The sequence below is a fragment of the Pteropus alecto genome, unplaced genomic scaffold (assembly GCF_000325575.1).
Source record: "Pteropus alecto unplaced genomic scaffold, ASM32557v1 scaffold45, whole genome shotgun sequence".
Lineage (NCBI taxonomy): Eukaryota > Metazoa > Chordata > Mammalia > Chiroptera > Pteropodidae > Pteropus > Pteropus alecto.
In genome coordinates, this window is record NW_006442491.1 from 25,724,482 (window position 1) to 25,739,709 (window position 15,228).

At 42.9% G+C, this 15,228-nt stretch overlaps 1 pseudogene; it reads left to right on the forward strand.

Moving 5' to 3' along the window:
• The first annotated feature begins 6,446 nt into the window (after nucleotides 1-6,446).
• Nucleotides 6,447-6,565, forward strand: LOC112471262 (annotated as a pseudogene).
• The last annotated feature ends 8,663 nt before the right edge of the window (nucleotides 6,566-15,228 follow it).

Genomic DNA, 15,228 nt, shown 5'->3' on the forward strand with positions numbered 1-15,228 from the left:
GGGATGGGGACACTGAGGAAGACAACACACGCCCATGGTGAGGGCTGAAGCTGCAGGTTAGGTTACAGTTGTGTTGTGCCCGGAAGCTGTCCTGTCTCTACCTGGAGGACTTGCACTTCTCTGCTCCACACAGATTGGGCTGATCCCTGCATTTAACTCTCAAAGGCAACCCTGTTACTTTCACTTCCATGTTTCTGAGGTGGCCACCTCACTGCATCCCTCAAGAACTGACAATTCAAGAGTAAAGGTAAAAAAAAAATGTTTTTTAAAGTAAAGAAATGAGCACAAAAGGAAAATGAGAGAAGGAAAGCTAAGAGCAACCAGGAGTGAGATTAGTAAAGACAACACAGTCTCCGGAGTTCTGGGCCCATGGAAAGCCTGGGCCACAAATCTGACTCTGAGCTTCCTAGCAACCATTATAAAAAGGGAAACAATATCCATCACGTAATTAATCAAGCCTGTCAGCTGAAAGCAAAACCTTTTCCTTTCAAGGAAAATGCCTATAACTACTATTAAGATGTGGAAGAAATTTATCCTGGAGTTCCCACTGAGAGGCCACTGTGGACAGAATGAATGAACGCTGTCCTCAGCAAGATCCTGACAGTAAATCTTCTTGATGAAGGCCCACAGTGTGATACTGAAGCCCAGTAAAGTAAAAACAGTTCCTTCCTGGTGAATCCTTCAAGGTTAAGTCTACAAAATACCTGTTCAGATAAGGGTTACTAAAAATAAGCAGTTAAGTAATTAAAATGGTCCTTTACGAGTTTATGAGTTTGAGAGATGTGTAAATTTTGCCTCTGTGCTTCCTGCAAATTGGCAGCTGGATCCAAAGACTTGGTCAGAGTTGGGTTCAAACCCTTTGGTTAGATTCTCGGTGATCTCACGAAACACTAGATACCAATGAATATGAACTGTCAACAAGTACACACAAAAATAGGGATGAATTTCACCAACGCAATGTTGAGCAAAAGAAACCAGACACCAAAAAGTATACACTGTATGATTTCAAACATATAGAAATTAAAAAAACACAATACTAATATATGCTGCTAGAAGTCAGGATAGCAGTTAACCTTGGGAGGTCACGGCTATGAAAAAGTGTGGAAGGGCTTCTGGGGTGCTGGCAGTGAGTGTTGATGACATGGATATTCAGTATGTGAAAATTCTTGTGATATGGGCACTTTTCTCAATGTATGCTACACTTCAATAAAAAGTTTTGGTAAGGGGTATCATGTCTTTTAGTACGAATTTAAAATTAGGGGTACTGTTTGGGAGGGACAGGGCCTCAGTCTGTGACCAGAGTTAGAGCTCCTTCTAGGGCTGGAATCTGAGCTCAGCTGGGATAAGTTTCAGGGTGGACACAGGATCAAGACCTGCCTGGATCCAGGCTCATCCTAGCATAAAGGCTAGGTGGCTTCATGTCTTCTGCTTGACCACTGCCATTCTAGGGCCTGACCACTTGATGTCTCTATTCGACAAATTGCTAAGTGAGGAGCCAGCTGCATAGAGATGCCTGCACCATGAATGGACCTGAGCTGGCTGGTTGGGCTGGGGTCCATGTCCCATGGAATAGTGGGCAGTAGAGGGGACCACAGACGCAAGGCCAGCTCAGAAGCCCTCAGTTTTGTTCCCTATCTCAGTCAGCATTATTTCATTCATTCACTCACTCATAGATTCATTCATTCACTGTTTAATCAGCTCCTGCTCTGGGCCAGGCACTGAGGATCCAAAGAGGGCAAATGGGCCATAGTCCTTGTCTCACAGAGCTTTCACATCATACTCATACCTCCTCTCTCCTTTTCCGGCTTTTCTGAACCCATCTCCCTGCCCAGCATCCACAGCGCCCTCCAAGCCCAGAAGAACCTCCAGCATCAGAATCCACCTCCGACCAGTTCCTCTGCCAGGACCCTCTTTCCATATTTGCTGTCTGTCTCTCCCACCAGGAATGAATGGCTGAAGGGCAGGGGGCTCCGTTGTCTTCTAGACCCTGGCATTCTCAGGGTCTGGCTCAGAATAGATGACCAAGAAATTTTTTTTGAGTGGAAATGAAATAGCAATGAGGTGGTCACTTCCTACCTGCAGAACCAAGCAGAACAGAGCAGGGGGGCTTCCCCTGGGTCTGGGTCACCAGGCTCCTCAGACTTTGCAATTCTAGAGGAAGCCTCTGCCAGGGCTATTTGTCACGGTGGGTGTGAGCACCTGAGTAGGACTGAGAGCTGGAAGTTTCAGGGCTGGGAGACCTGCAGGAGAATATGCTGTCAGCCCAGCTCAGGACCCTGGGGCAGTTCTATTTCTCCTTTTTCAAAAGTAAACAAGGTGGGGGAAGGGAAGGGGCAGGCTTCCGCTCCACACTGATAGGCCCAGGGACCTGGATGTAGGAACAGGAAATATGAGGCGGCAGAGATTGTAGGAAACAGCTGAGCGTGCCTTGCCTGCCTCCACCTTTAGGCAGCTTACCAGCCATGTCAATCCAGCTTTGGCAGATAATGAAAGGCAAATAGACCACCTGAGTTGGGGCCTGCTAGTATTCTGGGAAAAAGACCTGGGCATGACTTTAGGGAAAACAGGCTGGAAGGAAGGGGATGGAGAGCTGGAACTGCAGGCAGATACTCCCTGGAGGAGGGAGGAGGAACTGAGAGCCTAAGACACCCACTCAGATGGCCACGTGGTTGCAGGCAGCTACCCTGGACCTTCAGAGGACAAGTTTTGTCCCATTTCCTTGGGCACCAGAGATGTCAGGACTAGGATGGGGCCTCCAGCCCCACGGGTCTACTTTCTACTGCCCCATGCATGTCCAATAGACATTTCCACATATGCTGTTCCTTGAGGTTAGAGTAGACCATCCCTGTCCAGAACTTTCTGCAGTAACAAAAATGTTCTATAGTTAGGTTTTCCAGTACAATAGCCATTAGCCTCACAGGTCAGTAGCTACATATTGGACAGCACAGTTCTAGACTCCCCCTCCTTCCACTCTCTCACATCCTGCTCTTCTTCTTGTGCCTCAAGCTATGAGTCAAAAACTATGCTGTAATAGGTGTCAATTTCACAGGCTATAAACTCATGTAAAACAAATATATACAACGCTTAATTTTTCTATAATTAAGTGTAATGCCCATTTGCCTAGTGGCAGAGATTTATTCTAAGTAAATTCAGGTTAAAGGCAGTCAAGTGAGGGTTTTCTCTCACCTTTTTTTGTCAGAGTACATCTACATCTCAGGGCAGGTCAAAGGATGTAGGTGGCACCCAAGCCTTGGGAGGGGGGACATTTGGAGCCCAAGGGACCAATGTTCATGCTGGTATCCAGATATTAGTCCAGGTCCTATTCACTCAATCTCTTCTTTAATCTCCAAACTTCATCTCTGGGTTCTACTAGTCCTACCACTCCTGCAGGGGCCTGAGGGGCAGGTACAGAAGCCCTTCTCAAAGACCTGTCCCATCATCCACTCTTCCCACCTGCTACATATGCCCATACTTCCTTTCCTCATTAACATTTACTGAACACCTCCTAGGTACCAGGCATTTTCTAAGCACTTGCAAATCATTAGCCCATTTAGTCTTCCCAACAACTCCTCAAGGTAAATACTGTTATTATTCTCATTTTGCAGGTGAGAGAATGAGGCATAGAGAGATAGGATGAATAAGCTCACACAGATAGTATTCTTGGGCTAGGACTTCAAAATCCAATATTACATATGCATTACCTGGCAATACTAGATCTAAGAATTGACCCCAAAAATATGCTAGCAAAGGCCTGAGAGTGATTACGCACAAGACCATTTGTTACAGTACTCTTTGTGATAGCAAATAGCTAAAAACTACCCAGACATCTATCGACAGGGGATTAAATGAATAAATCATGGTACATTTATACCATGGAGTACTATGCAGCTGTAAAAAGGAATGAGACTATCTCTATACACTGTAATAGAATGAATTTCAGAATATATTGTTAAATGAAAGAAGTGTATATGGTTTACCACTATTTATATAAGAAAAAGGAAATACAAATACTATAAATATACATATATGCTTATATGTTTAATTTAGAAAAACAAAAAACATTTTAAAAATGATTACCTTTGGGAGAGGAAGAGACTGGAGTGGAGGGAACAAATATAGAAGCTAGACTTACCTGAATATTACTTCATTTTGAAGATTTAGCTATGGAACAGTATAAAAGTTCTGTAATTACCGTTGGGAGAGGAAGAGACTGGAGTGGAGGGAACAAATATAGAAGCTAGACTTACCTGAATATTACTTCATTTTGAAGATTTAGCTATGGAACAGTATAAAAGTTCTATATAATTATTAAAGCAAAATTTAGTTTTAGCTAAAGTAATCTCTAAAACTAGAAAGTAAAATGAAACAGATGTACCAAACTATGAATTCAATTGATAGCATAACCACTCTGAGAAGAATTGTTTCAAATGATGTTAGATACAATCACTTAAAGACTATATATTCCCATCAGAATATACTCAAAAGGATAAGAAGAACTGCAAAAAAAAAAAATGTTTATAACTTAAAATGTTTTTGGCAATTATATTATTGGTAAAAATTGTTATACATTATGGGATAAAGCAAATAAATCTAATATTATTGTCATTAGGAACCAAGACTAAGAAACAAAAAATATAAATATAAAATCAAAGAAGTAAAAATTCTATAATCTAAATTGAAGTTGAAAATATAAGTGTGAATTGAAGACCTCTTAAAAATGTTGATTTCTATCCACTAAAAGATCTAGAAACAATTATCAATCCAGTAGCTATGAGCACCCCTAGATAAAAGATTATGAGAGATCTAAATACCATTTCCCATGAAAGAATCAGCGCTCCATGGAGAAATGTCTGATTCAAGTTTTGGAGGGGAAAAAAAAAAACATACAAGATGAACCTGGAACATCTTGCCATTCCAGAAAGCAAGAATAGTACAGAGTTATGTCAAAAGGGCCCAGAAGCCAATTTGAAGAGGCTCTAGCTGGCCAAAGATGACACAATTTGATCATGAATAAGGCTTAAAAATCAAACAAGTTTAAAATCCATAAGTTTATAATGATACTCCAAAAAAAGAAAGAATGAGAAGGGGAAAGAAGGAAAGAAGGAGGGAGGAGGGAGGAGGGAGGGAGGGAGGGAGAGAAGGAGGAAGGAAGGAAGCGGGGAAGAGGGGAAGGAAGGAAAGGGAAAAGCGAAGGAAGGAGGGAAAAGAAGGGGGGAAAGGAGGGAAGGAGGGAGGAAGGAATAATAGAAGGAAGGGAGGAAGGAAAAGAAAGCCTCACTGGATTTTCTTTGAGCATGTTAGGGAACTGACTCACCATTTTGAAAATTGTTAAATAAAGAATTAACCATTTTTTTCTACTTTTCCTATATGAACTGAATTTCATAAGCAAATGCCTGGTTAGAGAAAGTTTCTCTTGATAGAATTATTTCTGCTAGTAAATGAAAAAAAATTTTAAAGAATTAGAATTTTGCAGTTTTTTATTTTGCAGCCTTTAACAAAACAGTACCTTTAGGCCATGATCATCAATGGATAGAAATTTCACAGATAGACAAATATACATGATGTGCCTCCTGATAGAGGTATACAGTCACCTATGAAGTATTCATGCTAAAAAACATTTAACCTGACTATTAATACACTAGTCACATGAAATGACACCACAGGGATGCAGTCAGCAAAATCGGAAGGTAGGAAAGCCTACAAGACAAATACTTCATTTCTTCAATAAATAACCTGAAGACAGAAAGAAGGAGACTCTCTCCAAGTCCTATCTATTCCGGCTCCCACGCTTAGAAAAAGACAGATATAGAGATAAAACTTATGGATTAAAAGAGACTTAACAGACATATCGGTGCAATGTATGGACTATGTTTGGATCTTAATTCAAACAAACACATTATATGTTTTAAAATTATGCAAATTTGAACACTAACTGGATATTCGATAATATTAAGAATTTGTTGTTGATTTTTTACATGTAATACTGGTGTTGTGGTTACATGTTTAAAGTTTTTATCTTTTAGAGAGACATAAGAAAATATTTATAGATGAAATGATAATGATGTCTGATATCTGCATCAAAATAATCCAGTAGAGGAGGGAGGTGACTGAGACACATAGTGAAATAAGTTTATATATGAGTCAATATCTGTGAAAGCTACATGATGGGTGCATACGGCTTCTTATAGTCTCTCTACTTTTGTATACTTAAATTTTTCCATAATAAAATGTTTCAAACACAAAAGCTAACATTATTTCTATTCTTTCTACATTTCTGCTGTACAAACCACCACCGAGGCCAAACATACTAGTCTGAACCTAAGAAAAGTGCTGGGATAAAAACATTTGTACAAGAAATATATCAGTTAATAGTTCAAAATTATTTTTAAATTTGGGGTGACATTCATTTTACGATATAAAATGAACTATTTTAAAGTATACAGTTCATCTATGGCCATGCCGCCCTGAACAAGTCCGATCCCGTCTGATCTCAGAAGCTAAGCAGGGTCAGGCCTGTTTAGTACTTGAATGGGAGACCAACTAGGAAGGCTGGGTGCTGTAGGCATAAAAAATAAAAAATAAGAGATTGTAAGGTGACAAGGGCCTTGCAATCTGTGAGGTCAACCAAGAGTTGCCTGGCCTAAAAAAATTTTTTATAAATAAATAAATAATAAATAAAGTATACAGTTCAATGGCATTTAGTACATTCGCAAGGTTGTACAAGCGCCACCTTTGTCAGGTTCCAAAACATTTTTATCCCCCCCAAAAGGGAACCCCATACCTACAAAGAAGTGGCTCCTCATTTCTCCGTCTCCCCAGACCCCCACGAACGTTATCTGTTTTCTGTCTCTATGGATTTACCTAGTCTAGATACGTCATATAAATGGAATCACCCAATATGTGACCTTTTATTTCAAACTATGTCCAACCACACATTTACTGAACTCTGTTACATGCCAGGCACTAGCGAAGTGCCAGAGATAAGATGGTGACGAAGACAGATGTGATCACCACCTTCACGGGATTTATGAGATAGCCATTGTGCAAGTACATACAAACAATTAACTATCTAATTACAAATGTGTAAATGGCACAGAGTTGAAGAACAGAAGCTACCGGGAAGGTAAAACAAGAAGGGCCTGATCTAGTTTGGGGAATGAGGGAAGGCTTCTCTAAAGAGGTGCCATTTAAACTGAACCTTAAATAATGATGGGGGGGCGGCAGTAAACCACAGGAAGAAGGAGGGACACACCCTCATAGCCAGGTTGGAATAATCAGAGGAGTCATGAAACTCGATTTGTTTTTATTGTTGTCATGGTCGGGGGAGTGTTATTGACTACAGTTCATAGTTTATATTAAGGTTCACTCTTTGTGTTGTACAGTTCATTGGGTTTTGATATATGTGTAACAACATGAATTCACCACTAGAGTGTCATACAGAATGGTTTCACTGCCCTAAAAAGACCCTATGCTTCCCCTATTCATTCATCTCCTATACCTGTCGACTACTGACAACCACTGATCTTTTCACTGTCTCTTATAGTTTTGCCTTCTCCAGAGTATCATATAGTTGGAATCATATATATGTAGCCTCTTTAGACTGGTTTCTTTCACTTAGTAATATGCATTTAAGTTTCTTCCATGACTTTTCATGGCTTCATAGCTTATTCTTTGTGGGGAAGGCATGTAAAATATACATAACATAAATTTTATCATCTTTACCACTTCTAAGTGTACAGTTCAGTGGAATTAAATATATTCACATTATTGTGCGACCATCACCATCATCTATGTCCGGAACTTAGCTCATCTCTTTTTATCGCTGAATGATACTCCATTGTATGGATGTACCAGTTTGTTTATCCATTCACTGCTTGAGAGATGATTTGTTTTTAAATAAGACATTGGCTACCACTTGGAGGACTAATTGGAAGAGGGCCGAGAATGCAGGCAGAGAAGATGGGGAGGTGGTAATGCTGTCATTCAAGCATGAGGTAGGTGATAGCAGCTTCAACTGGCATGGTCTCCATGCAAGTGGAGAAAAGAGGACAAATAGGAGAGAATGAGTGGGATATAATTGGCAGGACTTGAAGACAGAGGAGATGTGGGTATGGAGGGAGAGGGAGGAGTTCAGGATGAGGTCCAGCTTCGTAGCTTGGATGACTGGATATTGGTGTCACCGAATGAGATGGGGAAATGAAAAAGAAAGGATATGTTTGGGAGAAGACCACAAGTTCAGCTTTGGATCTGATGGTTTGAGTTTGAAGCATCTGAGAGACATCTAAGTGGAAATATAAAGTGCCCCATTGCAGGGGTCCCCAACCCCCAGGCGGAAGACTGGGTACTGGTCTGTGGCCTGTTAGGAACCAGGCTGCACAGCAGGTGAATGGCCAGCAAGCGAGCAAAGCTTCATCTGTATTTGCAGCTGCACGGCCAGCAAGCAAGCAAAGCTTCATCTGTATTTGCAGCTGCTCCCCAGTGCTAGCATCACCCCTTCAGCTACACCTCAGATCATCAGACATTAGATTTTCATAGGAGCACTGGTCCCTAGTGCCAAAAATTTGGGAATCACTGACCCATTGAACATATAGGTCTGGACCTCAGACCTTTTTCCCTCCCTTGCCAAACAATCCAGCCCACTGCCCTTAATTCTATTTCTAAACAGGCCAAGTTTCCTCCGGCCTCGGGGCCAGGACATTGACGTTCCTTCTGCCCAGAACACTTTCCCTTAAGATGACCACATATCTAGTTCCTTCTTAACATTCAAATCTCAGGTCAAATATCACCTAATCAGAGACTCCAGCCTCAGACCCAAGCCAAAGACAGAATAAAAGAGTAAACTAGGGACCCACATTGGTCAGATTTTGCTGCGACAACACTGCATAAGAAAACAACTTTCAGAAATTCAGTGGTTAAAACAGTAAACGTTCATTTCTTACCTAGGGGTCTGTGTCAGCTAGGGTTAATCAGAGCTCTGCTGGGCTGGGCTGGGCTGGGCTCCAGGCTCCAGGTGGAGTGCAGTGCTGTCTCATGTGTCTTCCATTCTGAATCCAGGCTAAGGGACCCTCACTACTGAGGACTCATGGTTCTCATGGCCGAGGATGATTGCTCAAGGAGGATAAATGGAAACACTCAGTGTCTTGGAGTTGGCCCCTGTCACTTCCATACACGTTCTTTTGGCCAAAGCAAGTCAGATGGTTAAGTCCAATATCAACAGAGTGAGGAAGTATATTCCTCTCACGGTGAGGAGGGCTGGGGGAAGTAAATATTTGCTGAACAATGATACAATCTACCATGGAATCCAACTCTTTTTTTCCTAGATGGCCATGTTTATTGAGCAATCCCTTCACACTCTTAGGAAATACCATCTCATATAAATGAATGAATGAGGGAATGTGCCTTTCAAGGCAGAAAGATTCTCCTTACTCCTCAAATGAGGAACCTGAGGCTCAGAGAAGGGAAGTGACCTGCCTAGGGTCACAGAAACCACCTGCGGCAAGCCCAGCCTGTCTAGTTCCTTACGGCTCAGTTTCCTACACAGTGAGCGAGGTAGGGAAATGATATTCTCTGGGTGGAGGGGGGATGGGGAGCAGGGAGACTATATCTGCCCTCTTTCTGTCTTAATTGTCATGCACAGAATCAGGAGGAAAGATTTAAGCTCAGGTCTCCTAAAGCCAGATAGGACCTTGCTTCATCATTTCCAGGTCCCAGAACCTCAAATGTTAAGTGCGTGCTGACTGAATGAGTCATCGGTACGCGATGGTGACTTTAATTGCTGATTAAGCGTTCCGTGAAATTCTGTGTCCCAACCCAACTGTGCCCTCCCTTAATGCACAGACAGCCGCCTCGACTTCTGCAGAGGCTCTACAGTGTCTAACACAAGGTGGGGCACACAGCAGGGCTCGAAAACCAGGTATAGGCATAAGAAACATCTGGAAGGACATGCCTCGGACAAACAGTGGCACCTCTTTCGAAACAGGATTAACACTTTAACTCCCTGCTTCATAGCTTTAGGTAACATTTGAGCATTTCGCAATGGGCATAAATTGCTTCTGTAATCAGAGAGGAAAAAGCAGTCTGGAAATATTTTAAAGTTCATGCTAGCGTGCAAAAAGCAATCACTTGGTAGTTGGTTGGGAAACTCCTGAAAATCGTCTTCCTTCAAAATCCTACTCCCACACATTATTAGAAGCCTGTTTTCAGAAACACTGAGTTAGTTCCCAAACATTCCTTCAGTCAACAAGCCAGCGAGCACCTACCATCCGCTAAGGGCTAAATGAGCCACCGTGGTGACGAGTGACAGGCTGGGGACCAGGTGTTAATCAGAGTCACTGAGGTCTGCATTCATACCATAGCTGACATGGATGGCGCTGGCCCATAGGCCAGACACTGTGCTGAGCGTTCCACATGGATTAACACGTTTAATCCGCACAACATGTCCATGTGGTAGGAGCTATAATTATCCTGTTTTACAGCTGCGGAAACTGAAGTGCAGAGAGGCGAAGGAACTTGCTCAAGGTCACATAACTAGCAGATGGTGGAACTGACATTTGATCCCAGAGTCTGTGTTCCTGACCGCTATCCCAGAGTGACTCCCACTAGAAATCTGCCCAAATTCCATAGGCAGTAAGTAAGTGGTAGAATCAGAATTCAAATCGAGCATGGTTCATTGTCTTTCAAAGAATATGCTCTTAACTGATGAGACATCCCTCTCCTTTCTACCTCTCCCCATTTCGGGATCCAACGCCAACACACCTCTCTGAGCCTCAGTTTCCATGGCTGAAAATGAGAAAAACATTGCTTACCCCAGGAAACCAAAGAGGCATGTGTGAAAGGCCAGTTTCTGCCATAAACTGTGGTAGGCACTCACTTAAGATTTACCTGTGTTCTTCCTGTTTTCCAGGAGTTTGGTGCAGTTGGCCAAGTGGACGCAGGCACAGGCTCATCTCATGAGCTCTATGATCTAGGGGTGCACTAAGTGCTGTGGGGCCAGAGGCTGGGCACAGGATGAAAAGTCAGGGGTTACTGTATATCCAGAAAACTCAGCTGAGGAAACACTGGAATAAACAACCCCCAGAAAGGGAGGGGGGTGGTTCATCATTTTTCCTGTTTTCTCGGCCTGGCCCAGTCCCAAAGCCTCTTCTTAATCTTGTCAGGATTTTGGCCCTCTGCCCCAGGAAGGAGCTGCCAGGAGACCCACAGTGAGCCAAGTCTTCAAGGAAGTGATGTCTTCTGTGGGTCAAGAGAAGGGAAGAGGTTTTCTGGGAGCTAGAAGAAGGCAAAGACAAAAGAAGGGGAGGGCCTAGCTGGCAAACTCCTCTTTGAACCAGTGGAGAAACTGAGGCTTAGAACAGGCAAGGCTTATTAATTTGCTGGTGGCAGGGTCAGGGCAAGTAGCCTACAGCAGGTCCTCGAATAACTTCATTTCATTCAATGTCATTTGTTACAACGTTGATGAGCTGCCTTAGAAACTGAACTCTTGTTTATGTCAATTAACATATGGTAAAATTGGTTTCGTTATACGTCATTTCACCACAGTTCCAAGAACCTCTCGAAGATGTTAAGTGAGGATCTAACTGTATACTGCTGCCTCTCAGTCCAGAGCTTTGTCCCCTGCACCGCACCAAATGCTCACTCTCTTCATACTCTATGGCTACCCAGGCAGGGGGAGCTGCCTTCACTCCTCCTTTTCGATACCTTTTTCCAGGAACATCTTTCCATCACTACACTGGAAACTTAGAAAACACAGCTGTGGGTCCTGTGGGTGCTGCAAAGATCTTAGTGGGCTTGACCATGTAGGAAATGGGGATGACAGACCCTCTGAAATGAAGAACTAATACTCCCCGAGCCCCTACAGCGTGCCTACACAGTGCCAGGCACATTCAACATGCTACATCATCTAATCATCACACTAACTCTGGGAAGTAGATCACATCCCCATTTTGCAGGTGAAGAACCTGGGGCTGACAGGAGAGATGTTTCCTGCCAACTCTGCCTCCACTCCATAACTCTCTTCTGAGCTTCAAACCTCATTATCTACTTTGTCTTGGACATCCTCATTTGTATACCCCACACACTTCTCAAACTCGACTTGAATGATCCTAAACTCATCACCTTCCCCTAACTCCAGTCCTCTGCTTTCCTTCACAGCCTCACTACTCAGCAACCAGGCTGTCAATCTTGACTCCACCCTCTTGCCTTATCCCATCTCCAAGGAGCAGCCCAGACGGTGGTCCCATCTTCAACTCTATTTCCCAGACACTGGATTTCCTTAATTCCAGGATTTGTAGCATAGTCCAGACTTTTATCACCTCACTCCTAGATGACTCCCACAGCTTCTGGATAGGCCATTCTGCCTCTAGTTTAGCCCTGTACTCATCTATGCCCCACTCAAATGTCAGGATAATGTTTCTAAAATGCAAGACTTCCTAGTCTCATCCAACTGAAAACGCTTCAGTGGCTTCTTAATTCCCTCAAGAGAAACTCTTTACCTGGGCTTACTGGGCCCCCAACATCTTGGCCCTTGCTGCCCACTCTGGTCTCAGGTCAGGTCAGTCCCTACCCTCTGTCCCGCAAGCCTTGGACACCCTGGAATACTCACAGTTCCTCTTTGACATATATTATTGTCTCTGCTTTCCCTTGGCTAACTCCGTCTCATCTTTCGGGTCTCAGCTTTGTCACCATTTCCTGACCACCCTCTGCTAAGCTTCGTGAGCTGTCACTCCAGTGAATTCCCACAGTTTCCCTGTACTTCCTCCCCTGGGCTACCCACCCCCTTCCTCTCACATGCCCCCATAATACGCCTTCACAACTGGCACCGAATGTTGGAACAATACTCATCGGTGGAAATATAATGCATGCCACAAGTGTAACTATAAATTTTCTAGTAGGCATATTCTAAAAAGCAAAAAGAAATAGATCGAATTAATTTTAATAATACATTTTTAACCCAATATTTCGAAAATAGTATTACTTCAACATATAATCAACATAAAAATTGTTAATATTTTCTTCTTCTACTAAAACTTCAAAATCCGGTGTGTATTTTACACTCACAGCACATCTCAGCTTAGAGGAGCCACATTTCAAGTGATCAGTATCACTATGTGTTAGTAGCTAAACGACTGGCCTGCGTTATGGGGGACACTGATTTTGAGACATATTCATAGGCATTCTATGGAGGAAAAAAAAAGGATTCTAAGTCAAATAAGTCTTGAAAATATTGACAAAGTGAAACCGGGTTTTTATGTTTCAGGACCTCCCAGAGTCTTATTTATGCTAATGGACAATGTAATACTAGAAACTGACCACAGAGCATGTCGCGTTTACACAACTCATTTGAGCCCAGAGCTCTACTTTCATAGAGCTTTGCCGGTAATTAGTGTACTGTGGAATGTTCCTTGGTAAATACTGGTTTAGCTACATCTCTGACTCAGTCAATCCCAGGATCCCCACAGAAAGAACTTGGGGTTTGGGGACCCCACCTCATGTTCATCTGAGTCTGGCATAGAGGAAGCACCCAAAACCTGATTATTAAATTAACTAACTCTGGAAAGCTGCAGAGGGCAGGACTAGAATCAGTAGGCAAAAATTGCAGCATATTTGAGCTCAAACAAACAAGTGTGTGTGTGTGTGTGTGTGTGTGTGTGTGTGTGTGTGTGTTTAACAGTTTAAAGCTAACTTGCCAGAGTTGTCTGGAAAATATGATAGGTAGCCTTATAAGATGATGATTCCTCTATACTAGGAGTGATCAAGGCTGGATTTCTGGGTTGGGCAGGGTTCCCCCCAGGGTCTTTAATCTCCTTCTTTCAGAATAAAAAGGAAGGAAGGACGGAAGGAAGGAAGGAAGGAAGGAAGGAAGGAAGGAAGGAAGGAAGGAAGGTAGGTTAGGAAGGAAGGAAGGAAAGAAGGAAAGAAGGAAGGAAGGAAGGAAGGAAGGAAGGAAGGAAGGAAGGAAGGAAGGAAGGAAGGAAGGAAGGAAAAAACGGGAGAAAAGAAAAGCAGCAGTGGGCATGAGAACTTGAACTTTAGAGGAAGTGATCAGAGGTGCACGCAGACATGTTCTGGGCCCTTTATTAAGAACAGATTTGGGGATTCGGGAGGCCCATGGGTGGGTCAGTTTACAACTAAAACTCCTTTAAGGCTACAGATCTTTGGTTCAATTCAGAAGGTTTTTGGTCCATTTAATATGCAGTCAACATCTGGTCAGCGACTAATCGAATCCATCAATCATCAATCAATCAAAATATATGTCTGGGGGTTAGACTAGAAGATGGCTTTTTTTTTTTTTAAAGAAACAGACAAAACCAGGCAAGACCAGGTTAGAATGTATCAGGACAACAGTTACCTTCAGGGTAATAACAAGAAGGAAGCCCAAGAGGGTTTTCAGGGGTCTGGGAACTTCTGCTTCTTATTTAGGTGTGGATTACACGCATATGTTCAGTTGGTAAAAATTCATCAAGCTGCATACTTTTGATATGTGCAAAGTATCTTATACTTTGGTAATTAGTTGTAGAAATTGCTTTTGTGGTGATACATGGCTATCACATAAGAACAAAAGTGTGATTGTGATTAACCTAAAATTATCAAGCTGGTCTGAGATTTGAGCTGAGGAGGAAGAGGTTAACCAACAGCCAGGTGTTTGTCGAATAAGGTCTGAGCAGCAGTTTTGCTGGCTCAGAGGGCAGCCGAAGGTTAGTCATGCTTCAGAGAGGCCCCTAACCATCCACAGATAGGCAGCAGATGGATTTAGATCAACCTTCTTAGAGCCTCCAGGTGCCCATCAGTAGGATATCTGGCAGAATCTGGAAGCTGGAGCCTTTAAAGTCTGGGTTCCATGTTCTCAAGCCATGCATGCGACCTGGCACAAAGTAGGTGTTCAACTAGGTGCCTCCTCCCTTCCTCTTACCTGGATTTCAGGTGTGGCAGTCCTAGAAGTGCCAAGGCCTTCTGTCAGAAGGAGCTGAAATGCCCTATTTAGGGCCAGCAAAGACCTCAGAGGCAGGCACAGCTGGGCCGAGAATGGAAGGGGAAATGAAACTGTTGCATGGCTCACATATGCTCAAGTAACTGCAAAGCCACCTGTGGTCAGTTGAAGGTGTGGATGGGGGGAAAAAGAGGGAGCTTCAGAGAAGTGGGGGAGGTGATAAAGAGGCACATTTTAGGTGATAGAGGGGAGGTAAAAAGAAAAAAACCCAGCAGTTAAGAATAACAAAAAATACTCCATGG